General features: G+C 34.1%; 1 long non-coding RNA gene across 1 annotated transcript; it reads right to left on the bottom strand.

Annotated features, from left to right (window-relative positions):
* Positions 1-7882: 7882 nt before the first annotated feature.
* LOC149771985 (uncharacterized) lies at positions 7883-25741 on the bottom strand. Its single transcript, XR_016418056.1, has 2 exons — positions 25610-25741; positions 7883-8399 (listed from the first exon to the last, which is right to left on the bottom strand). It is a non-coding gene; the product is annotated as an uncharacterized LOC149771985 (long non-coding RNA).
* Positions 25742-26032: the final 291 nt, after the last annotated feature.

Below are 26032 nucleotides of genomic sequence, written 5' to 3'. Positions count from 1 at the left end.
TGTTTTATTTGACTCTCATTTGTCTATCAAACATAGCCTTGATACATTTTTTAATAAACCATCCTTTATGTTATTTGCTATTAATACTATGCTTTTTGTATTATCGTTTTAACATTTGCAAAGAAGCATGAATACGGGTTTAAAGCACGCTGTCATATGAGATTCAGAAATGGGTACATTTCTTAAACACACAAAATTGCGTTACTAACCTGGCTGAGGATGCTGCAGCATAATAACATCAGTCCATTATCAAATGGAGCATCCGTCAAAGTAGCTAATATAAGTTTTTTGTTGTGATTGGTACTGTAAGAAACAGTGGTTTTAGTTTTTGTGAAGATTTTAGCTTTATTTTACATAATGTTGTAGGACCGTTAATTGCTGCATGTGTGTCCTTGGAACCCGAAGGTAACATTTTAGTGTCAGCGGCACGGATTCCAATAGTTCTGTGTGAATTATTTGGAATTGTTCAATACTTTTGAATTGTGTTTGATAAGTCTGAACGCTGTGAATTCACCGAATCTGTCTTATATTAGCAGTAACTGGATGTACTGTGTGTATAACGCACATTTGTTGATAGCTAAGAGCAAAATGTGTATCACTGTAACGAGTGTACACGTGTAGGCCCAGAAATTCATAGATAAGAAAAGCCAGTCCAGTGGCTGTGAATACAGTGACAGAACTTATAATACGTACATATAGTTTGCCATTATGTCAGTTGCTAATGACGTCGACGTTGAGGGAGCAACCGTTGTTTCAGGACAAGAGAAGCCGCAACACAGGATTTGATGGGATTTACAGATAAAGAGATTCCGGAGTGTGAAGATGAACTTAACCTTGAGTACATGAAACCACTCATGAAAACAAAGCGAAAACCTAGCGCAAAGAAGAATGAAAGAGAATTGGAGTCAATACAGAAGGTTTTTGAATTGGAAATAGAAAGAGAGAAATTAAGATTAATATTGAAATGTTTGGAAATTGAATTAGAAAGAGTAAAACGTCAAGAACACACGACGTCAAAAATCTTCAATGCCATTTAAAGTAAAGCTTCAGGCATATGACCATGAACGTGGAGAAGATATTGTGACTTTCCTAGCAGAGGTTTTGAATCAATTTCAAAACATGATAAGTGGTCTGAAGGTATTGCAGCTAAAAACTCTTTTGACAGGTGGGGCTATATATGTTGCAACTCAAGCTTGCGGCCATAACCTGGAACTCAGGAAAGAGACTGCATGAACATTTCACTGCGTTGGTGAGTATGAAATAGAAATGCACCGAGACGTATCGTGGTCTCATGGCCAGGATTGATCAGCATTTAAAGCTTTCCTTGGATGATTGTGACCCTATTATTTTTCTTCGTGATGATTTTTTTCTCTTGAAACCCTTGCTACAAGATCAAGCACGGTGGATTAGAAGGAACAAGGGTTCTAGTGCGGTTATAGAGGAGGCGAAAGATTATATTCCCACCGTTGTACAAAAGCAGGGGAAGAATAATAAGTTTCGTCAAAATATAAATGTAAATTGTACCAAGACGAATAATCTGAACTTATAGCAGCAAGCGAAACTAACATCAACGAATGACCAGTCCAAACATAAGAATAGGCAGTGTTATCGATGCAAACAATGGGAACATATTGCAAGGTATTTTCGAACAGATGACATGAAACATCGTGGCAAACCAGCAACTTGTTTTATTAAGCCAACAATAGGTGCAAGGCTGATTTTGGAAACAGGATGTGTAGATGGGCGCGAGATAATGTTTTGTGAAGGACACTGGCTTAGATATGACCTTGATAAGAGAAGATCTCGTTGACGAGACTTGCCAGCTGGAGGGGCACAGAGGTACGTTATACACAGCAGTGGGTCACCCATTTACCAAACAGTTTGCTGTTGTATATATCGATAATACGTATTATAAGGGACCAGCGCAAGTGGGTCTTATTTCAAATTTAGCCGCTAAAGCCTTTTTGGGGATGGATATACTTAGCAAGAAAGGGTCCTTTGTTTTTACGAGGTCGATGGTAAAAAGACTCGACGATGAGAGGACTGTTGAAAATGCCGACCAATGCGAGGATGATGATAAGAATGAAGTTGTCAACAACAGCATCAAGATAGAAGATAATAATCAGCGTGATGAAATTGAAGTTGACAAACTTTCAGCAATGAATGCGGACATGTTGTCCAAGCAACAGATTGCGGATATTTTACTGCAAAGTTTAGAGAAAAGTCATCTGCTACTCGTGAAGAGGCTGATAAGCCAACGGCATTCTTCTATGAGAATGATATTTTGCGACGAAATGGCAATCTGGTGATGGTTCGAGTGGAGGGGAGAAAATTGTTGTCCCAGCAAGATTACGAAAAATGGTAATGGAACTGACACACCATCGACCTCTTGCGGGTCTTTTGGTTTTGGAGAAACAAAAGAGACGCTTCTCAAATCGTTCGTTTGGCCTGGAATGTTTTCCGATGTAAAATGATATTGTACATAGTGTCATGAATATCAGATGACATCAAAACGGACTTCATTGTACTTGATATTATAAAAATGTGGAATTCCTTTGTTTAACTGTGGACTAAAAGAGATATTTGTTGTGAAGAGATAAACTATGATGGTGGAAACAAAGTCAGGTACAAGGCATGAGAAAGAACAAACCTTATACAGTTATACCAAATGACGAATGCAATGTAAAATACTTTCTCCTTATTTATCGACATGCATTCCACAGGATTTTCTGACTAAATTGCTGTTGAATAAACTGAGTAATGTAAAATTAGTCCAAAGCACTTGACCCATACGCCGTTTTCATCTTTTGTACTTGACCTCTTTTGAGAAATGGCTTGGAAAGAGCGTGGATTATTTTTCAATTGTCAAGACAAGTTCCTTCTAGTTCTTCCTGATGTAGTTCTGCCTTTTGTTTTCAGTGGTACGTTATCAATGGTAGGTCATTGAGTATTTCTTTATTAATAAAGCTATATCTTCTATATATCAAGGTAGCGGGGGAGAGCTGGAACATAACTGGTGCAACATTCTCTTATGTTCTTGGGGGCGGTGGTGTCGTTTTCGGCTTCTTGGGATGGTGGGTATCAGTGGAGCTCAGTAAATATCTTGATATATTTTGTATCAATTAGCCATAAAAGATATTTTCAATTCTCTACTAAAATAGAACTTGAATAGCAGTCTTAATTTAGAATTTCAACGTTCAGTTTTAGTTCTTTCTATTACTTGCTATTGATATTACGTTTTTAGTATGTTTCATAACACGGTTTAGTCATGGGTTGATTTTCCAAACACACAATAACATTAGAAAGGCACTTGTGGAATAGCTGTCAGTAACATGCGAATGTTATGATGTCCTTATTTCATCAAAACGTTGTTTGTTCTCAGTAAATCACTGTATATTGATATATTTCGTGACATAAATGCAAGCCATTCTGTTACATCCTTACTCTATAAGTTTGTTGAATTTATTCATCTTAAATTCATACGTGCTTTTCCTTGAGTTCAGAAGTTAATTGTTTGCATGTATTTTGTCTCACATTTTGTATGACTCATGCCTTTTAATATATGAATGAATTCGGATTTTGTTGTTTGTTGGCAATATAAATCAAGTAGTGTAAACTTTCATGCAGCTCTTCTGGCACGAATTGGAACAAGTAAATTATCTTTTAAATGATTTGAATCATGTATAATGATAATTGATTATACATGGCTATGTCAATTTCTTGCTCATTAGCAAATTAACGTTAATTCATGTGTATTTATGTTGTGAATACTCTTCAACTTATAATGGATGAACGTGTGCAAATTGGCATAGTTCACTTGATCATTTATAGCCACAACATATAAATCATAGTATCTGAGAGAAATAATTATGTCGCGGTCTCTGTAGGAATGCGAAAGCAGATAGAAATACAAATTCTCAAAACAGGGTCGTGAGTGTGTATTAGGCTGCCAGTTGACCATAGCTAGTTATGATGAATATCAAAAGACGATAAATGACGCAAAAAAGAGTCTGAATATTATTTGATCCAAGGAGAAGAAAAACTTGACACGTACTTAGGTTGGATGCTACGTTGTTATTTTAAGGAGAATAGCTCCGTACCTGACGGCACAGAGGAAAGAGAGCACAGTCTGCAAGCAGGAGGTTGATGACTCGAAGAGCCAAGCTGAGAGAGAAAGAAGGAGGACAGAAATACGGAAACAACGACCTTGCATCAACAGTGATTTAGAAACGGAAGAAGCACAAGTTAATGACATTTCATGCAACCTAAATACAAGTATTCATGTCCAGATTTTCGTATTCCTTTGAGATAAAAAAATTATCCCACTTTTTCTGTCAGATATTTCCTACTGAAATTCAACAGACCTGGCTAATATCATTCGCCATATACGAAAACAACCAACCCTCATCAACCAGTGCATTGTTAGCGGCTACCACAATCTTAACTGAGTGCCAATACATAATTAGCCCTCTCTGACACTATAACTGACCCACTTTGCTATAAATTTACCAGCTTGTCAATTAGTCCACACGTTCTTAATGCTACACCATCGTTTCACTTGGAAAAAATTCACAATTTAATTACACACGAATTAATGGACATCGCTCCTTGTCATTAATATGTTACTTTGCTGATTAGGGATTTCTTGAGATACATCCCCATACATAGGAAAATCAATCCTCAGCATACAAATCACTAAAGACAGATATTTTACATATTCACATATTTTGCGTCAGAAAAATACATGAAATCTTACTATATGATTTATTTTACATACAAACAACTAAATACGAACTCTTTCATATAGCAAAGTTTTGTATGACATACTTGCAACATGACTCATGAAACATGCACTATTGTTTCTCCACTTAAGGTAAAATTGAAGCATGAAATTAAAAATGACTGTATGCAAACAAAACTAACATTGTGCTTTAGCAGAGAAATACGTGGCATCCTACGGAGACAACCTTCCCCTTTCGCAGGAAAACTGGACTGATTAGTTACATGAGGGGAACTATTCTATAACCCCTGAATTACCTCTGGGAACACACAAACCCATGTTTAGGTGAGCCAATCAGGATTACTACTTTACACGCCCAAATCGTTATCAATCCCAACGATCTCAGAATAATTCCCTATACTGCCTTTATTAACAGCTATTCTCGAAAGTATTATCTTATGACACTTGTTTGAAATAGACAACAACTTTCTACAATTCGCTCCTGGTTTATCTTAATTCTGGACAATTTATCACTACGATCTTGCATTAAAATTGCACCATTGCCTATTTTTAATGTTATCAGGTGAATTATAATTCATATTTATTTTTTGCCACACGAAGAACAGATTATACCCCTCACAGTCAACAATTTATTGAGGGACTAGCCAATACATTAATCTTAACGTTTACGTGTAAAACTAACAACAACTAAACGCACTACAAAATCGCTACAGGATTTAGCACCATTACATTGAATTATTTGTCATTCTTTTATTTTCAGTTGAATCTGTATGTTAAGTTAATTCTAAACATGGAAAATGGATAGAAATTATATTTTCAAAGTTATGCGGATCAATATATAGCTGCCATATAAACATCTGGTCAGTTGTAAGCCTAACGTGCACGTCGGAGAAAGGGTTAAATTAAGCGGAGTCGTATTTACCAATGTATAGTGTAAACGTATAGACATTTTCCCAAAATTTTAGAATCTCTAAAGTTTCTATGAAATAAGTAAACGAAATCGTCTTTCTCGGCCTTTACACCGACGTTAATACATAGACATGCATGTATATATACATTTATACATGAATGAGCACCAATTAATTAGTAATGTACATATGCTTCTTTTTGAACTAAATATTCCTAGGCGATCCAATCAATTAAAAATTATTCATAGATTTTGTCATGAACAGTATAAGGACGAATGTCGTTCCCATTATAAGTTCCCATCATCTCTCTCTCTCTCTCTCTCTCTCTCTGGTTACAACACCGATGGAGAAAAATGCTGAGATCAGCATAACTGTCTAATCCGTTTGACAAAGGGATAAAAACGGAACTGAGTGCAACCTATTCAATTAAACAACCTTTTGTCGTGGGACTGTAGAAACACGTCAGTAAATGTAACTGAACCTGACTGTAAGTCAGCAATTATAGAACGTTCTCAGAGTACTTTCGTATTTGACTACCATGATACTTAACAACATTTATACAATTTTTGACAAGTAAATGTAAACTACCAAAATCAATGATATATAAGAACATTTATTTGAAAAAAGTTAACACTTAAATATAAGGCATAAAAAATGATATCTAAGAACATTTAAACAATTTTTGGACACTTAAATATAAAGCACCAAAACCAATGATATCTAAGAACATTTATATACTTTCTTGACAATATAAAGTACCAAAACCAATGATATATGAGAACATTTATACAATATTTGGACAAGTAAATATAAGGCACCAAAACTAATGATATCTAAGAACATTTATACCGTTTATTGACAAGTAAATATAATGCACCAAAACAAATCCATGCTGCTTATTAATTTCTAAATTAAAAACTGTTTAATTGTCTAAAAGCACGCGAGTAAGTCATGTTAGAAGTCAAGAGGATAAGGAATCTTATATTTGGAACATTTGCATCGTCCGTGCTTGAGAAATCCACTCTGCTGCAGTATTGCAAAAAATAAACTGTAATCGTTCTCTCCACTAAAACCATGAGCACAAGTAGTTCAACCCATTTAACAGTCCACAACACAGAACTGTCATTTTAATCCTTCGTGTGTCATTTACAGAAGATACCTAAGCAAAATAATGATCATTTTTACCAATGATCATAAGATATAGTACTGACAGAAAAACAGTAAAACCTGCTCATGTATTTCAAAGTATAATCTGTAATCCTTTCTCCACTGAGTTGTTGCTGAAGTCTTAATGATTGTATAGTGCAAACAGGAGAGAGATCAATAATGCAGAACCAAATAAAGCGGAAATTTCGCTTCAGGTCGACACCAGACTGACGAACAAATGAATAGACTCACGGTCATATCGATAGAGTGAGCATTGTGACTCGCTAGAACTATCATTTGAAAACAGTAGAAAAGAAAGCATGCTCTATCTGGCTCACCAAACAAAATTATCAGTTCCGATTTTAGCTTCAGCGTCAGGAATGCCTGAATAGTAAGTACATAATTTATAATGTACGACGTACCGTAATCACCTATTCCAACCACGTACAATACGTGTGATACAACGGAACTAACTGCGAAAGCTCAAGGGCTCGGGACAGGGGAGAACACGTAAGGGGTAAAGACCATTCGATTCAGAAATAGCAAAAGGCTAGCTTGATTGGTGCATTATACAACATAAGCAAATATGTCATACCTAAAAATAGTTGAGTCTCTTAGCCACGTATAACATTATGTTAATTTATATATAGATGATATTTTGTATTTATTATTATTTAATCATGTCAGTGAAATTGCATCTCTGTGACATAACAATATTATTAATGCCAGATTTGGATATAGTTATATCCCTTATGTCGTTTGGAGTTATGGTTCTGTCTTCGTCACAAAGACAACCAAAGATTGCGTTCCAGGACTCACACTCTTGCTGAAGGAGGATAGATAATATTGTATAATATTATCATTGAGTTTGTGGAAACTCAAACGGTCAAGTGATACCATTGTGATATCATATAATTTTAGTCTTTGCTATCAATTAACTGAGTATACGTCAATCAAGAAAAGTTTGATATATCATTACCTTAAAGTAGTATTTATCATACGGGTTTTTAACTACGTTAATAGTAGTCTAAAAATGACAGATATAAAGGGAAACCAAAATTCAATAAATGCGAAGCCAAACTCGGAATGACAGATGGAATGTAGCAATTTATTTTGATGTGAAACAAAACTAATTGCTGCCATAATTTTCATTTTAAAGACTTTACGAAGAAGCATTGTGTATGAAAAATGATAATTTAATATTATAACTACGGTCAGTGATCCTCTGATGATTTATCTATGTTATGACCGTGTCAGTGATTATCGGAAATGTTCTAATTTTTTCATATATATAAGGAATACAAATGCATATTGCGTGCAATCTTCATGGTATGACGTCATAACCCTTTGTAGTTCTAGACGTATGGAAATTATCCAGCCCGGCCGAAGCTTATTGTGTCAGAATTGCATCTGCATTCCATCATGCCCGGAACTTGGACACAATTACCTCCCGAATCACTACATTTTCCGTTTTCGTCACCCTTGTCATAACAACGGCCAAACCGATACCGGCACTTCCGTCCATCCGTTTCCGATATGAGGATACAAAGTGTCACACAGAGGAGAAGGAGAAACACGGAAGACGAATTCATCTTGACTAATATCTGAAATAGATGTATGTATTAGACAAATCGGTAACTTCGCTTCCTCCACTGCCAATAATATCGCTTTAATGTCAAGTCCAGCCAGCCACGGCTTTTGTTGTAAGAACAATCTGCAATATACCAAAAATAGTTACAAAATCGAAGGATATATTTTTTAAATATTCAGTCCAATTTGCCAGTAATACAACATCGGTATACGAAAAAGAAAGCTTTATTTAATTCCTCCAAATTCTAAAATCAAACGCATTGCAATTGAAAGATTCCCTATTGCCCAAGGCACATCTACACCACTATAAAAATACACCGTTTTGGAGCTTTGATGCGAACTAAAAGTATGGATACTAGCTGGATGGACAGACAAGCGTACAGAAGCATTAACAGCACATCCATACTAATAATTTACTATATGTACCAAGATTCATAGACAATATCTTCAATGAATTTAGAGTTTTACTCTGGAAATGGTAGTGCGAATGAATGAATGAATGAATGAATGAATGAATGAATGAATGAATGAAAAGATAAACAGGTGCAAAATATGTATTTCAGAAAACGTTGAAACTGAAGATTTGCGTGTACCAAATTTAACCAGGTTCTTTGAACATTTTGTGAGTTTGTCCCCCGAAACTAATGTGAAGAAAATGGACCCATGGATAACGAAACGAACGAAAACATTAAAAGTATTGCTATTGAAGAATAATGAATATCAAAAGGTACCATTAAGTGTGTGCCATACAACATCTACTCCTCTTGTCAAATATGTGTGTCATACCACATCTACGCCTCTTGTCTAATATGTGTGTCATACAACATCTACTCCTCTTGTCAAATATGTGTGTCATACCACATCTAGCCTCTTGTATAATATGTGTGTCATACCACATCTAGCCTCTTGTATAATATGTATGCCATTTCACAGATACACCTCTTGTCTAATATGTGTGCCATACAACATCTACACCTCTTATCTAATATGTCTGCCATATCATATCTACACTTCTTGTATAATATGTGTCATAAAACATCTACATCTCTTGTTTAATGTCATAAAAATATAACCCGCTAAACTAATATATGCGTGCCATATCACATCTAGACCTATTGTATAATATGTGTGCCATATCACATCTACGCCTCTTGTCTAATATGTGTGCCATATCACATCTACACCTCTTGTCTAATATGTGTGCCATACAAAATATACGCCTATGGTCTAATATGTGTGCCATATCATATCTACACCTCTTGTCTAATATGTGTGCCCTACAACATCTACACCTCTTATCCAATATGTCTGCCATATCATATCTACACTTCTTGTATAATATATATGTGTCACAAAACATCTACATCTCTTGTTTAATGTCATAAAAATATAACCCGCTAAACTAATATATGCGTGCCATATCACATCTAGACCTATTGTCTAATATGTGTGCCATATCACATCTACGCCTCTTGTCTAATATGTGTGCCATATCACCTCTACACCTCTTGCCTAATATATGTCATAAAACATCTATACCAGTAGACTAATATATATATGCCATATCACATCTACACCTCTAGTCTAATATGTGCGTCATATTACATCTACACAACTAGTCTAATATCTGTGCCATATCACATCTACACCACTAATGATATAGGTGTGCCATTCAATATCTACACGACTAGCTGATATGTGCCATATCACATTTGGCACCACTAGTTTAAGACGTGTGCCATATCACATTGGCACCACTAGTCTAACAAGTGTGCCATATCAAATTGGCACCACTAGTCTAATCCGGTGCCATATCACATTGGCACCATTAATCTAATACGTGTGCCATATCACATTGGCACCACTAGTCTAATACGTGTGCCATATCACACTGACACCACTAATCTAATACGTGTGCCATATCACATTGACACAACTACTCTAATACGTGTGCCATATCACAGTGGCACCACTAATCTAATATATGCGCCATATCACAGCTACACCACTAGTCTAATATATGTGACAATATCACATATACACCACTAATCTAATATGTGCGTCATAAAACATCTACATCGCTGAAACAATATATGTGTGCCATATCAAAATCCGTACCATTAGTCTAATATTTCGGTCATATCACATTGACACTACTAGTCTAATATACGTCATATGACATCTGCACCACTATTCTGCGTCACATCACATTTACACAACTAGTTTAAGTATCATCTGACATGTGCACCACTATTATAATATGTGTATTCCATCACATCTTCACCACTAGTCTCATATGTGTATTCCATCACATCATCACCACTAGTCTAATATGTGTATTATACAATATCTACACCACCAGTCTAATATGTGTATTATACAATATCTACAAAACTAGTCTAAAATGTGTATTATACAATATCTACACCACTAGTTTACTGTGTGTATTATATAATATCTACACCACTAGTCTAATATGTGTATTATAAAATATCTACACTACTATTCTAATATGTGTATTATATAATAACTAAACCACTAGTCTAACATGTGTATTATAAAATATCTACACCACTTGTCTAATATGTATATTATATAATATCTACACCACTAGTCTAATATGTCTATTGTATCACATCTTCACCACTAGTGTAATATGTGTATTATAGAATATCTACAACACTAGTCTAATATGTGTATTATACAATATCTACACCACTAGTCAAATATGTGTATAATATAATATATACACCACTAGTATAATGTGTGTATTATATAATATCTACACCACTAGTCTAATATGTGTATTATATAATGTATACACCACAAGTCTAATATGTGTATAATATAATATATACACCACTAGTCTAATATGTATATCATATAATATCTACACCACTAGTTTAATGTGTGTATTATATAATATCTACACCACTAGTCTAATGTGTGTATTATATGATATCTACACCACTAGTGTAATATGTGTATTTTATAATGTATACACCACTAGTTTAATATGTGTATTATATAATATATACACCACTACTCTAATATGTGTATAATATAATATCTACATATCTAGTCTGATATGTGTATTATATAATATATACATCACTAGTATAATGTGTGTATTATATAATATCTACACCACTAGTTTTATATGTCTGTTAAATAATATCTACACCACTAGCATAATATGTGTATAATATAATATCTACACATCTAGTCTAATATGTGTATAATATAATATATACACCACTAGTGTAATGTGTGTATTATATAATATCTACACCACTAGTCTAATATGTGTATTTTATAATATATACACCAATAGTTTAATATGTGTATTACATAATATATACACCACTAGTCTAATATGTGTATAATATAATATCTACACATCTAGTCTAATATGTGTATTATATAATATATACACCACTAGTATAATGTGTGTATTATATAATGCCTACACCACTAGAATAATATGTGTATAATATAATATCTACACATCTAGTCTAATATGTGTATAATATAATATATACACCACTAATATAATGTGTGTATTATATAATATCTACACCACTAGACTAATATGTATATTATATAATATCTACACCACTAGTCTAATATGTGTATTATAGGATGTCTACACCACTAGTCTAATATGTATATTATATACTATCTACACCACAAATATAATGTGTCTATTTATATAATATCTACACCACTAGTCTGATATGTGTATGATATAATATCTACACCACTAGTCTAATTTGTGTATTTTATATATCTACACCACAAGTCTAATATGTGTATTATATAATATTTGCACCACTAGTCTAAATGTGTATCATATAAAATATGCACCACTAGTTTAATGTGTGTATCATGTAATATATGCACTACTAGTTTAATATATGTATTATATAATATCTGCACCAATAGTCTAATATGTGTATTCTATAATATATAAAACCACTAGTCTAATATGTGTATTATATAATATCTACCCCACAAGTCTAATATGTATATAACATAATATATACACCACTAGTATAATTTGTGTTTTATATAATATCTACACCACTAGTCTAATATGTATATTATATAATATCTACACCACTAGTCTAATATGTGTATTATAGGATGTCTACACCACTAGTCTCATATGTTTATTATATAATATCTACACCACTAGTCTAATGTGTGTATGATATAATATCTACACCACTTGTCTGATATGTGTATTATATAATATCTACACCACTAGTCTAATATGTGTATTATAGGATGTCTACACCACTAGTCTATTATATGTATCATATAAAATATGCACCACTAGTATAATGTGTGTATTATATAATATGTACACTACTAGTTTAATATATGTATTATATAATATCTACACCACTAGTCTAATGTGTGTATTATATAATATCTACACCACTAGTATAATGTGTGTATTATATAATATATACACCACTAGTATAATATGTGTATTATATAACATCTACACCACTAGTCTGTTATGTGTATTATATAATATCTACACCACTAGTATAATGTGTGTATTATATAACATCTACACCACTAGTCTAATATGTGTATTATATAATATCTACACATCTAGTCAAATATATGTCATATCGCATTTAACTTCGTTTCGTCTAATATGTTTAATTTAATTCATAAGTATCAGAAACGATTGAAAAACCGACGTAAATAAGATTACTGACTAAAGACTTGCACATAGTAATAGTCACATCTTGACAACTGGTTTTTTAGTGTATTAAATGTCATAAGGAAACCATGAATGGACTGTGAATTATACTCCACAAGCGAAAGACAACGTGTTGAGAATGGTTTGATGAGATGTGGGACAGCAAAATCGATAAAGACACAAATATGTTGAATCTGAAGATTCGCGATTTGCAAAAGATATAACTGTACCAATAGTCCAATGTTAATACGAAATGTCCTAGAGCTAATTTTAACTGTGCGAACGTTAATATACACAAAAGAAGGTGTTGATCATGGTTTGGTGAAAGGATGTACAGAAAAAAATTGATAAATACTTTACAATATTAGAAAGAAGAAATGCGATTTGTTCATCGGGACTAGTAGATATTATGAACTATTTTATAGGTACACTCTGGAAACGAAAATGTCGATAATGCATGAACTTTAGGCTAAACAAACAAAAACATGAATCAGTGACGAAAGGAGAAACTGTTTACCATAAAATGACACATACCGACCTTTTATTCTAATACGTGTGCCAGTTTCAATAAAGATACATTGAATGGTCTGAGAGATGTGCTCCGGAAACGAAAGGGTGAGAGTCATACCGCCAAAGGAATGTGTGATAATGGACGGATCGATAAAACGGGAAAAAATCAATATTGAAAGAGAATATTTTTTTTTGCTATGTAAAGCATATTTTGACCACCAATCCAATATGAGTACGAAGTTTCATAACATACAACGGATGATTCAACAGCTATGCTTCGAAAACGATGTGGGTAAAGAATGGATGAATAGACACATGGATAAAACCACTGAAATCAAGGATTTGTGATTGGTAAAAGACACACAGGGAACACTAGTACAACATGTGCTGCAAGATTCATATCAATATTTTAAACTACTAATGCCGAATCATTGCGAATGGCAACAATCACATCTAGGACGAACGTTAAATTGTGTAAAATATTTATAGAAATGCCTTGAACGGTTCGCGAGTTCTATTCCTGAAATCAATATCTTTACAGACATGCCGAAAGACAAACATAGATATACATCTGATTTACATACTGGTGAGGGATAAAAGGCGCACACATTGGCTCTCTTTAGGCAACTCCCATCCCCAACTATGACCAAAATCTTTTAAACAATTTAGCCCCTATTCAGCCCAACCCAAAACAGATTTTCAGGTGTAATTGTGGGTGAAATCGTGATTTTAACGCATGCAGACACGTGAAAAACAATTAACTAAAACGAAAAGAAAACCAAAATTTAGCTAAGTATTTGCACAAAACGATGCGTATTGAATTCAGTTGTGTGTTCAAACCAATGATATTTCAACAACATCTCTCAGTGCAGTATACTACACCAATAAATGATGTTAGAGGAGCGTAGTTTATAAAGTCAGAAATGTACACCTCGAGTTAAATTTGCATGAAATTCAACTGTGACCTTTTATTGCGACCAAGCAATAAAGTTTTCGACGATTCCTAACCGAGTGATAGTAATAACATGTTAGTGTTATCGTAGGAACTATCAAAAGAAAACAGAGATGTTCATGGAAATCGGCCGAAAAATTAAAATCATCGGTTTTATGTTTCCCTTCAACATCAAAAATGTCGGATTAGTACGTGAATAGCTTGTTATGTCCGACAAGCAAGCACTGTAATTAGGAGTTTCTAGGGACATTTTCACACACAAATGTAATTTTAAAAGATCATAAACAAAATAAAAAAGTTAGGCCAAAAAGGTCAAATTTTTGAATAGTTTTATTAGGACAGAACTTTTAAGTAAAAGTATTACGATTGAAATTTATTCTAAACTGTATTAAAAGTAATTTTTCATTAATTTATATTGAAAATAATTTTCCACTAAAATCTATGGAGATAAAATGTATATATCTTTGTAACATAACTGTGTGCTATTATATAAAGATCGCACTTTACGAGCAGGTGCAGAAGCTGATTTCGCTCGTGACTAAATATCAACAATTGCAGCACAAAATATACAATACATTTTGCTCGTAACTAAATATCAACAATTGTCAGCACAAAATATACAATACATTTTGCTCGTAACTAAATATCAACAATTGTCAGCACAAAATATACAATACGTTTTGCTCGTAACTAAATATCAACAATTGTCAGCACAAAATACATTTCGCTCGTATCTAAATGTCATCAATTTAGATTTGTGGGGAAGCTGCTGAACACACAGATTGTTATATCAGTAATGGATGCGTTACGCAGGTGGTTCACACGATCGCCATGGAAACGTTCAAGGGGCATGTTCTCACTAGACTGAGTAGACGAAAAACCTGTATAAATAGCGAACCAGGCTTACGAAGAATTAGTTCGTTGCTCGAGTCAGAACAACTCTGTCTTTTCCATTCAGGTAGGAATCGTCTGCGTTCGCAAACTTATTTAGAGAATGTGTACTTTTTAATATTTGAGACTTTAACGGTGAAGTTCATATTTTCCAACATTTTTTGAGTTCTTTATATTTTATATTATAATATAATGGAATGTTTAATTGTATTTGTGGTATGTATTATTGGAAAAGAAGAATTCGCTACAAAATTCATGTTTAGATTTAATTTGCAAATAAAAGATTCCTTAAGTAATATTGAGTAACCTATTCCAAATTAGTATCCTATTTTAGCACGATACATTTCTTCAAAATGATTGTTGCATTATTCGCAACTATTACATTTTATACTCGTTGGCTATCATGAAGTTAATTGAAATTTAACTATCTATATACAGGTGTATTACATTCTAAAAGTTACCAATCAATATATACAGTGAAGTTTTTAAGGACAATGGGAAAGTGTAAGTTTATATGTATTTTGCGTATTCTTAACATAAAGGTTTTATTAATGTATCTTTAGAATTTAGCATTACATATATATATATATATATATATATATATATATATATATATATATATATATATATATATATATATAAAACGTTCGTTTCTCGAGTCAGAACAGCTCTGTATTTTCCTTACAGCGATTCCGTAAATCATTCCCCAAGTTGTAGTCGTATCTCCACGGTTATTGGTGAAACCCTTGTTAGAGAGCCTGAATTCCTTCTCTCTCTCTCTCTCTCTCTCTCTCTCTCTCTCTCTCTCTCTCTCTCTCTCTCTCTCTCCAACCATGAGCAAATACATTTCTTAACTTACGAGCAATCCCTTCTCATAGCAAGAGATGAGAAGAAAGTTATGATACAAACCATATCATAACAATTATATTAAAACAAAGCATAATACGATATGAGCTGTAGCTATCAAAGTAATTGTTGATACGCCGCCTTGACAAGGATAACACGTGTACCAGTCAAAAGAAGCAAATATATGCAAATTATATGCAAGTTCATTTAGTAGGACTACTGAACCTCTGCTGAACCATGAAAAAGTAATGAGCATGCATATGGCACAAGCCTAGCATAATATGTACCCCGCATGATACGTTTAGCTCAAGCGCTGTATCCAGCATATTCTGCGACTAACTTTTAAGCTTTTACATCTTTGTTAACTGAACCTAGCCTTTTCAGGATATGTGTATAAACATTGATATATTTATTAATATGGCCCAAGTATGAAATATGTGTATAAACATTGATATACTTATTAGTATGGCCCAAATATGAAATATGTGTATAAACAGTGATATATTTACTCGTATGGCCCAAGTATGAAATATGTGTATAAACATTGATATATTTATTATCATGATCCAAGTATGAAATATGTGTATAAACATTGATATATTTATTATTATGGCCCAAGTGTTAGATATGAATCTATGAAGCCTACCTTACAGTGAATTCATGAATGCAGAAACTAAGTCGTTGTGCTAAAATGTTCAATATTCTGATCTAGAATATAGCCTACATTATGTCATAGGCATCATTATTTGCAAGACCGCTCCATCTATGGCATTTACCGTTCACAACAGTATGCTTATTTATGATTTATCCTGTGGAGTTAATTTACTTTAAGAATACATGTTTATATATTATGTAATTTTGTCTGTATGTCTGTACTGAAATATGAATAATATTCATTCAACAGGGGTGCAGTCACCAGCAGAAAGGGCAAGAAAATATATTACAATCCCCATCATGCTTCTATAAGGTAGTATAATGAAGCTAATACTAAAATAAATAAATACATACATATAAAGAAGCGAAATCGTATGCCAGATGTGGGTGACTGCGTCAAATAAATAATAGCAATTTTCTTAAGGGTGCAAGGAACAGTTTTAATGCACAGATTTAATGCCGCATTCATCTCCCTGGTATAAAACAGAATCAACAACGAAAATGAAATACATAAGTGTGGGACAAAGGCCATATTTTTTATAGATTTATTCAAACAAAGTATAAGGATACTTTTCACTTTACCACATAAATCAATGACAGTCATAGCAACTGAAGTTTATGAACGCCTACCATAAAGTTATACCTGCATTTCTTTGTTTCCGAAGGTCATTTTGGGGCATATGTGACGCTCACAGAGCAAACACAAGCCTTTTACATCGTGATAGTTTTGCAAAACATTGTGTACTAAACAGGTTGATGCAATTCAAAATAATTGGCATCCATGCCGTTTTGGAGAAATTGTACTTGACCTGAACCCACGTTGTCTACTGCTGGGTGGCAAATCGTCTCCCTAACTATTTGTATTTCACTGTCTACATATTGTAAAGAAAATCTTGGAGGTGAAGACATGCCTGACATCAATTTAACGAACAAGACAAGCCCAAAAGAATTTAATTTCCATATATATCCATATCTTTAATTAGGAAACAATAATAACTGAAACTGTCATAATAAGGCCTTAGGTTACGAAATTGGACAGGGGACAAGTTACGAAAATATCCACTGCCACCTATATATGCCAATGTAAATACAAACATACTTTGTGGCATCACGGGATTTTATAATGGTGGTCTTCGGTGACAGCAGTATCATGCTACTTACTAACGATTCATTTTCTGATGGTGTAGAGATTATATAAAACATCTCCTGCATGCTAAATGTAATAAATTAAATTTAAGCAAGACTTTCTTTTTAATTTTGAATTAGTATATCTAAGTCAGATACCAGCGAACTTAAGGTAATAGATGATCGTGAACATGATGATGATAAATGTGATGGTTGTGGTAACATTTGAGGCGGCGATGGAGAAGACAATGAGGACTCGTGCAACAATTTAATAAAGACAAAAATGTTGGTTGGTTAGTTTCCTTCGGTACTTTCAAACTTTTTCGCTATATCACGCAGAGGAAATGGGCGCAATTACACTAGTATTCATCAAGGCAGCCAATCCGGGCTGGCATGGACTGGTTTTGTACCCAAGACACTGTACTAGCGCTAAGCTAGCGTGACTGCTGACATGATAATTTCATTAAGAAATAAGCGCAAGACAATAACTGTAAAACGTGGAAAGTATCGAAACAAAGAGATAAATACGACATAAAAAAAAAGAGCAAACGGTCTACAGGAATACCTGAATTGACGCAATGCAATGTAAAATATGTTCTCCGTTTTCTCAGCATGCCGTTTGCCAGGACTGACCTCTAATTTCACTTATTCTAAGTATCCCAAAATTAAGACAGTAAAAGTGGGTAGACACACAGACAAAAAGAGATATTACATGAGATATCAGGGAAATATTTAGTTACTAAAGGGCAGAAAAAAAAAACTATGTACTGCTGTACAGCTATTCAAAAGCACATGACCTACATCCCGTTTTCAGGTTTTACATCAGACGTCTGATGATTTATGGCTTCGAAAGAATGTGGATTATATTTCATTCTTAAGAACTGGTTCCTTCTAGTTCAGCCTTATGTAGTTCCGCCTTATGTTTGCTATGTGGTACGTTATCAGTGGTAGATCATTAAGTATTTCTTGATTAACACGGCTCTGTGTTTTATGTATATCCGTGGGGGGTGCAACAAAGGTTCATACAGATGGGGATGGGTGGGGAATTTCATTTTGGTTTATTGTAATGGTGCGTATTACTAGTGGTTGATCAAACATTTAGGTAATTTGTGCTCAGTATGCCTTGAACATATTCTATATTTGACACTCGATTCGCTATTAACAATACATTTGATAACTCTCTTAGTTTAGCATGGCATCCGACCTTACTGGTACTTTATTTTGTTTACTATTAATACTATATTTTAGTACGAGCTCTTTAAACCTTTAACTATTCCAAATGTGCATCAAAAATGTGACTGTTCGTAACAGGATGCAGTCATGGGTACATTGTCCAAACACACAATAACTTTAGCTAGTCTTTATGGAATAACTTTCAGTCACATGCCAGGTTTTGCTATTATGATTCCGTTAAACAGTATTTGTTCTGTTTAAATCACTATATGCTGTTCAACGTTATATTTGGGGATACAAAAGCAAGCCATTCGATTGTTATTTTGTCAAAATTAAACTGTTACACGTTCCACCTGGACAGTCATATGGCAAGGGTAGTTCAATCGACTCAAACTGACCAGGCTGTTTCAGGTTATAATCACCTTTTCAAATAGCTTACTCAGTTCTACTAATATTAACATGCATATCCTTATAATAACCAGACGATTAGGTATGTGTACTGTAAAAGTAGCCACGGGTGTGTAGCTAGTGCGTCCGATCTCAAATAGATGGATCTTCTCCCAGTGTCGTTAATATAAGGACGGATGCTAGAGAAGTGCAGATTGTTGTTTTTTTAATTGCAAATATGTTGCTACATTTACCATGTATTTCGAACATCTGCATTTAGTGCTCGTTTGTCTTTCAGCGACTCTCTTGTGTTTGAAAAATTGCAAACTGATTGACTTTCTTTTTTAATTTCTATCCATCTTGTATTGACTGTATCTAAGAACTAACTGTCCCCTATTGCATATAAGACCTTATTAAATGTATATGCAACCTACATACAACATCTATATATATATATATATATATATATATATATATATATATATATATATATATATATTAATGGTGCAACATTTTGTAAAATGATTTATGTAGTAAGATTTATCCGAGTTCACGTTCTCAGCGTGACACGTAATGATTAATACTGATGTATTGGCTATATCCATTATTACATGGCATGTGGTAATAATTAACCTCTCCTGCTTGGAGGCATAACTACATTGTAATCAGAGTCCATTCTATATTGATCCGACATATATGTCAGTGTGTTTTCATGTAACGATTAACGACCAGATGTTAGACAAACCTGGGAAGTCGGGGCATTTAAAACAGGTGTCATCAAGTGAAATTTTAAAGAACAGTTATCAATAAAGGCGGATTTGAGAGGATTATTCTAACTTCAATGGGAGTGGCACAAAATTTCAAGTACTATTCAGATGGAGTTCGGGGTTTTAAAATAGTGTACCTCGCGATATTAGGCGGTCCAAAAACGTTTACCGAGAAGGACAGTTTTAAGGACGCCGAGAAAAATTATTTAGAACTTTCTTTCTTTAAACAAATTATGCTAAGGACAAGGGGGTCTGATAATTTGTTCGAACCGTATCCAGAGAAGAGACAGGTGAAATTATCTGATGATAATCGGTGGTGGCTCGCGCAGGCAAGCCTAGTCTCAATTATATAAAATGTATTGCTATTATTTATTTGACGCAGTCACCCACATCTGGTATAAGATTTTGCTTCATTATATGTATGTATGTATGTATGTATGTATGTATGTATGTATGTATGTATGTATGTATTTATTTTAGTATGAGTCAGTGAATCTCTAACTAGCACATCAACATAATTAAGGCAAGGAATGAAGTCTATTTCTTAGCGCGCGCGCGTGTGTGTGTGTGATTTGAATTTTTAACGTAGCTTTCACTCGTTCTCAGTCATATTGCTACAATATCTACAGTGTGGCAGTTTAAAATGATTTCTAGTACAGTAGTATCATGTCACAAACATGTAGCATGATGTCTCATCCAGCCACATTATCCTGAGTGGAAGTCTTGTTGTGTTCACGATAATTGATTAAACAACCAGATATCCGGAGATCGTTACGTTAAAAAAAATTGACTCATTCATAGTGAATGTGGCCTTGTTATGAGTTTGTTTGAGAGTTGGTGTTTCCTATACGATATTCAATGTTTAAGTGATTTGTTTGCCGAAGGGGAAGTCTGGTTGTCTCCGCGAAAACTAAAATATAGTTTTTTCTCGTTAAATCAGTCGTCCGAGGGACGGGTGTTAGGAAGGATTTGAGGTACCCGGAAGCAATGAGATTCATCTTCATAGAAAAGAAAGCGAGTCTCGGAAAAGAATAGGGTATTGTCTCAATTACATACAATATGATTATTGATGTACGTAAGTAATTATTTGCTAAATGTATTCGTTTTAAATTCATACTAATGTTTTCCTTGAATTCATAAGCTATTGTGAATTCATTGTCTTTTTAGATTTATACTTCAATTTTCCTCGATATAAAAGTTAGTCGTGCGTTCATTGTCTTGAATTTCATATGATTCATTTATTGTAAGAATGTAGTATAATATTGCATCGATATGAATGTGTTCCGATTATTGGTTTGCGTGTAATAGAAATCATGTATTACAGGAATGTCATTCATTATTCTGATACCAATTGTGAGAATTAATTTATCTATCCTAAATGATATGTAGATTCTATGCTAAGAATCGATTTCACAAAGTCTATGACAATGAATCGCTTGTTAACAAGTAATCTCATTAAGACAAGACTTGAAGTACAATATTTCATTTGTGTACTTATGTTATGAATTCTCTTAACCGATGAAATTCGGCGTGCGTCGAACGACATCGTTGAGGTAGTAATTTATTGCCCACAGTTAAATGCAATAGTCAGTCTAAGAGTTCAATTTATGGCATGGTTCCAGTTAGGAACGGGAGTAGCCACTAGCTAGACATCCTTGTTATTTTTAAAGGATCGTGTGTCACTATCAGGTTGAGAACTAACAACACTAGCTGAGTTCTGCTGAATTACGATAAGACTATATCTGACACAACAAGAGTAATAATCTTGTATGGCGCCAGAAAAGAGAAACAAACCTGGCAAATATTTAGGTTGCGTTTTGTTTGTTTGAAAAGAAGCATAGCTCCATATAAGTGCTAACGGTGTGTGAAGGATTGCAGACCACACCAAGTTACGGTTGATGATACGATGGTACGAAGAGCTTGGAGAGGAGGTGGGACGAAATGCGGCAACAGTGACCTGTCGCCAACGGTGATCAAAAAAGGACCAGAAGCAACTAGTTTATTACGATATGCTTGCAAATTGAGTTTGATCATTCGCTCCAGTCTGTTACGAAACTTCTTTAATCTATATAACAGAACGGCTAGTACCATTTCGCATAGGTTTTGTACTTCTATTTCTATGAGAATGTGTGTCATTCAAATGTCGTGTTCAGTTTTATTTGCTTATGTAATTGATTCAAATGTAATATTGTACATGGGGGGAGTCGTACTGTTCCATTCTATATCTTTGCTCATATCTCTGTTATTCCATCCATTATTTTCATATTTTATTGCTTGCTCGATCCGGGCAATAACATCGTGTCTGATTATCTCCTAAATATCGATAACCAACGCACCATAGCAGGTGGGGGATCATATAACATCCTCACAAAATCAAATGGCATCCAACCTGACCCTCAGTCTGAGCAGTTGTCTTTTTAAATGTAACAGACAAATGGATATATTGAAAGGGTATTCAAATACAACTACGATAGATACATTTTTAATTCATGTAGGATATAATAGTAAAAGTTTAATTCCTCCATCGCATGCACAAAATAGAGCAAAAGGGGTTACAAAAGGGTGTGTTATGTTGATTGACAAGCAGAAAGTTCAATCACTCAAAGGCTTCCCTTTCATTGAAAGTTTTCATTATAATTAAATGAGGAACGAAAAGTAAATATTTCAGTATATTCTCCTATCATTTGAAAATGTAAATATTCATGTATCACCTCTGTCAACACATAACAAAAGACACCCTGTGGTGTTCAAAGTAGGCAAGACAGCCTGTGGTGTTCAAAGTAGGCAAGACAGCCTGTGGTGTTCAAAGTAGGTACTGTAAGGTGTTTAGTCAAATGACAGAAAGTACTAGTGGCGCACAAAAGCTGTTAGGTGAGGTGAAGAATTCGTATAATCCAGGTATTATATAAATCCAAATTAATTTACTGACCATTATCAAACGAGGACAGGTTTTCATAATGTACACATGCTTATTTAAAGGTCCTTATATACGGTATCCCAGCCACAGTGAGCGTTTAACTTTTATTTTCTTATGCAGTCCATTTATAACCATCCACTTAAGAACGAGTGAGAAGCGTGACACTACTGAAGCGTGGTAATCCATCCTGTGTTAAAGAGGTTATGAAACACATACCGGATTTATGCTAAAAAGTGCATTTTGTCAAACTTCATTTTAGAGAACCACATAGCCCCTTCTGAATGAATCAATGAATGAAACAGTATAGCTATCGTTGAATTGATTAGCCCTATAAGGCAAGTATGTACTTCGGATGAAAAACTTAAGGTTTCGCGTCTTAGAAATAAAGCTGTCTGAAAATTATACAGTTATTCCTTTCTTCCATAAAAGTATCCACATTTACGTTGTTGATTATTTTTAATTCCATTTTCGCAAGTCACTCTGGATAGCTTATGCTGGTGAAAATGATACAATGTTATAGACAATACTGCACGCCCTATAGCAATGAAAATATTTGCAATTAAGGAAGACCAGTTACCGCGCAATCGTTACTTTATACAGTATTGCTTACAAAGTGTTGCATTTGTACTAGCTGTTATACGAAAACGAATGCACAAAAAAAAACATAATTAACGCGATCAGTGCAGTCAGACAAGAGAAGATGTCATGTAATCAGACTGAGGTGATGCCCATTACGCTGTCAGACACGCCCATGTATCACGGGGTAAAACCTATGTGACTCATGTACATGTACACAAAACACAAAATAACCCGAAGGTATAATCATATGTTCCTATTATTGATGTGCGATTATCAAAGAATGTGTTCCCAGCCGAAAAACTGCTGCACCTAAAATGATTATCTGCGAATAAAAAAATATGTCTTCAATTGTTACAAACTGTAGCAACACTCTTGTCTTACCAGTTTGCAACCGGTTTGGGGAGTAAATGATGTTATAATGATGTAAAGTTGTACACATTGCGTCACAGTATGTCTTTTTTTTTTTTTCATTTCTATATACGTTTTGTTCATAACAGGTTTATTTTTTCTTAATATTTACTTCGAGGAAAGACTGTGTTCCCTTGAAACAGATGCACTGACATTGCTAATTCATCTCAAAAGAGACGTTTGTTGGAAAATAAATTGGAAGACTATTGTACAAAAACGAACCTTCCTAAATGGTTGGCTACTAAATTGAACAAACTCTCCAAATAACGTGGAAATTTTCAAGTATGTGTGCATTTTTATTTGATTTACATCTCAAGCGAATATTTACCTCAAGAATTTATCCCATCACACACAAGATGTCTTGTGCCTTTCATTTCTCAATAAATTATTTTTGTATGAACGGGCCACATGTTCTGCAATGTAACTGACTCTAATCGATCACGGGATATTAATCAGAAATTCTTTTCCTCTGGGTAAGTTCTGGGGACTACTTTCGGTTCTCAGTTTCAATTAGTTATTCTGGTGTCACATGACGAAGATCAAAAACCCTACGTATTACCTAAAATATCAATGTTGGTTAATCGAATCTGCTGATTTGAAACATAAAGAAAGACAATTAAAATTATAAGAATTAAATAACTTGAACTCAGTAAACGACCACTAATGAATAATTCAAAACTTTTAATAAAACCAAATGCGTAATTACTTAACTAAAGCTAGTGAGTATTTCTTAGTAATGAATAGGTAATACCATGTAGTACACGATACAAGTGTCTTATTATTTATGATAGTTTTATTGGAGCGCTTTTCAACGACTACAATTTGGATATATTGAGCAACCTCTAATTTTAATTACGATAAATATTTGCTACAAAATTTTGTCAACCAGTCGAATGAGTCAACCACAGACAATTATTGTTGTTGTTGTTGTTGTTTGGTTTAGCGCCATTTTTCAACACAAGAGAGCCCAAGAGAGTCCAAATCACACATAGACACACACATATAAATATTTCTTAGCCGCATATGTCATTAAAGATAAGGAAGTACAAGATTACACTTTATCCTCTTATTGGAAGACTGTTCTTTATAACCTGTGATGTGTTAAAGTTCCGTTAAATAAGATCAAAATACAATTATGTAACAGCATACATGTAGCGACTTAATATCGATCCACAGATTTTTGATATATGGACAGTCTTCATAATAAAGGTAAAAGGGCTAAACAGAAGACTGCATGTAAATGACATAATTTGCCTTTAAGGCACTGAAACGTATAAATATTTAATTAAACTTACCTCAGGAAATTGTAAGTTATATAGACAAATTTGGAACAGGTAAGCTGAGACGGTTTCAATGTAATGCACAACGAATACTAGTCGACTTATTTGGCGGTGATGTTATTTACACTCCTGCAAACAGAACACTCCTTACAGTTTACCCGTTTGATATAATTATTGTCAGTAGTGAATGGGGGCGATAGCGGGACAATGGGACTTACCATTAAAAACATGGTCCCGGCACTATAAGGACTATGTAAATTTAACATGGGGAGCACAGGATATGGAATTTAGGGACAAGGGGAATTTAGCATGGTGGGATGGGTCTGTCTAGGGACAATGGGAATATGACATGGGGAATTTTAAAATGGGTGGGACTATAGAGGGACAATGGATTGGGTCTGTCTAGGAACAATGGAAATTGAACATGGTGGGTATGTC

This window comes from Sinohyriopsis cumingii, unplaced genomic scaffold (assembly GCF_028554795.1).
Source record: "Sinohyriopsis cumingii isolate HCF-2022 unplaced genomic scaffold, ASM2855479v2 utg001527l, whole genome shotgun sequence".
Taxonomy (NCBI): Eukaryota; Metazoa; Mollusca; class Bivalvia; order Unionida; family Unionidae; genus Sinohyriopsis; species Sinohyriopsis cumingii.
Note: the sequence above shows the minus strand (reverse complement) of the source record. Positions and strands in the feature narration are given on the sequence as shown.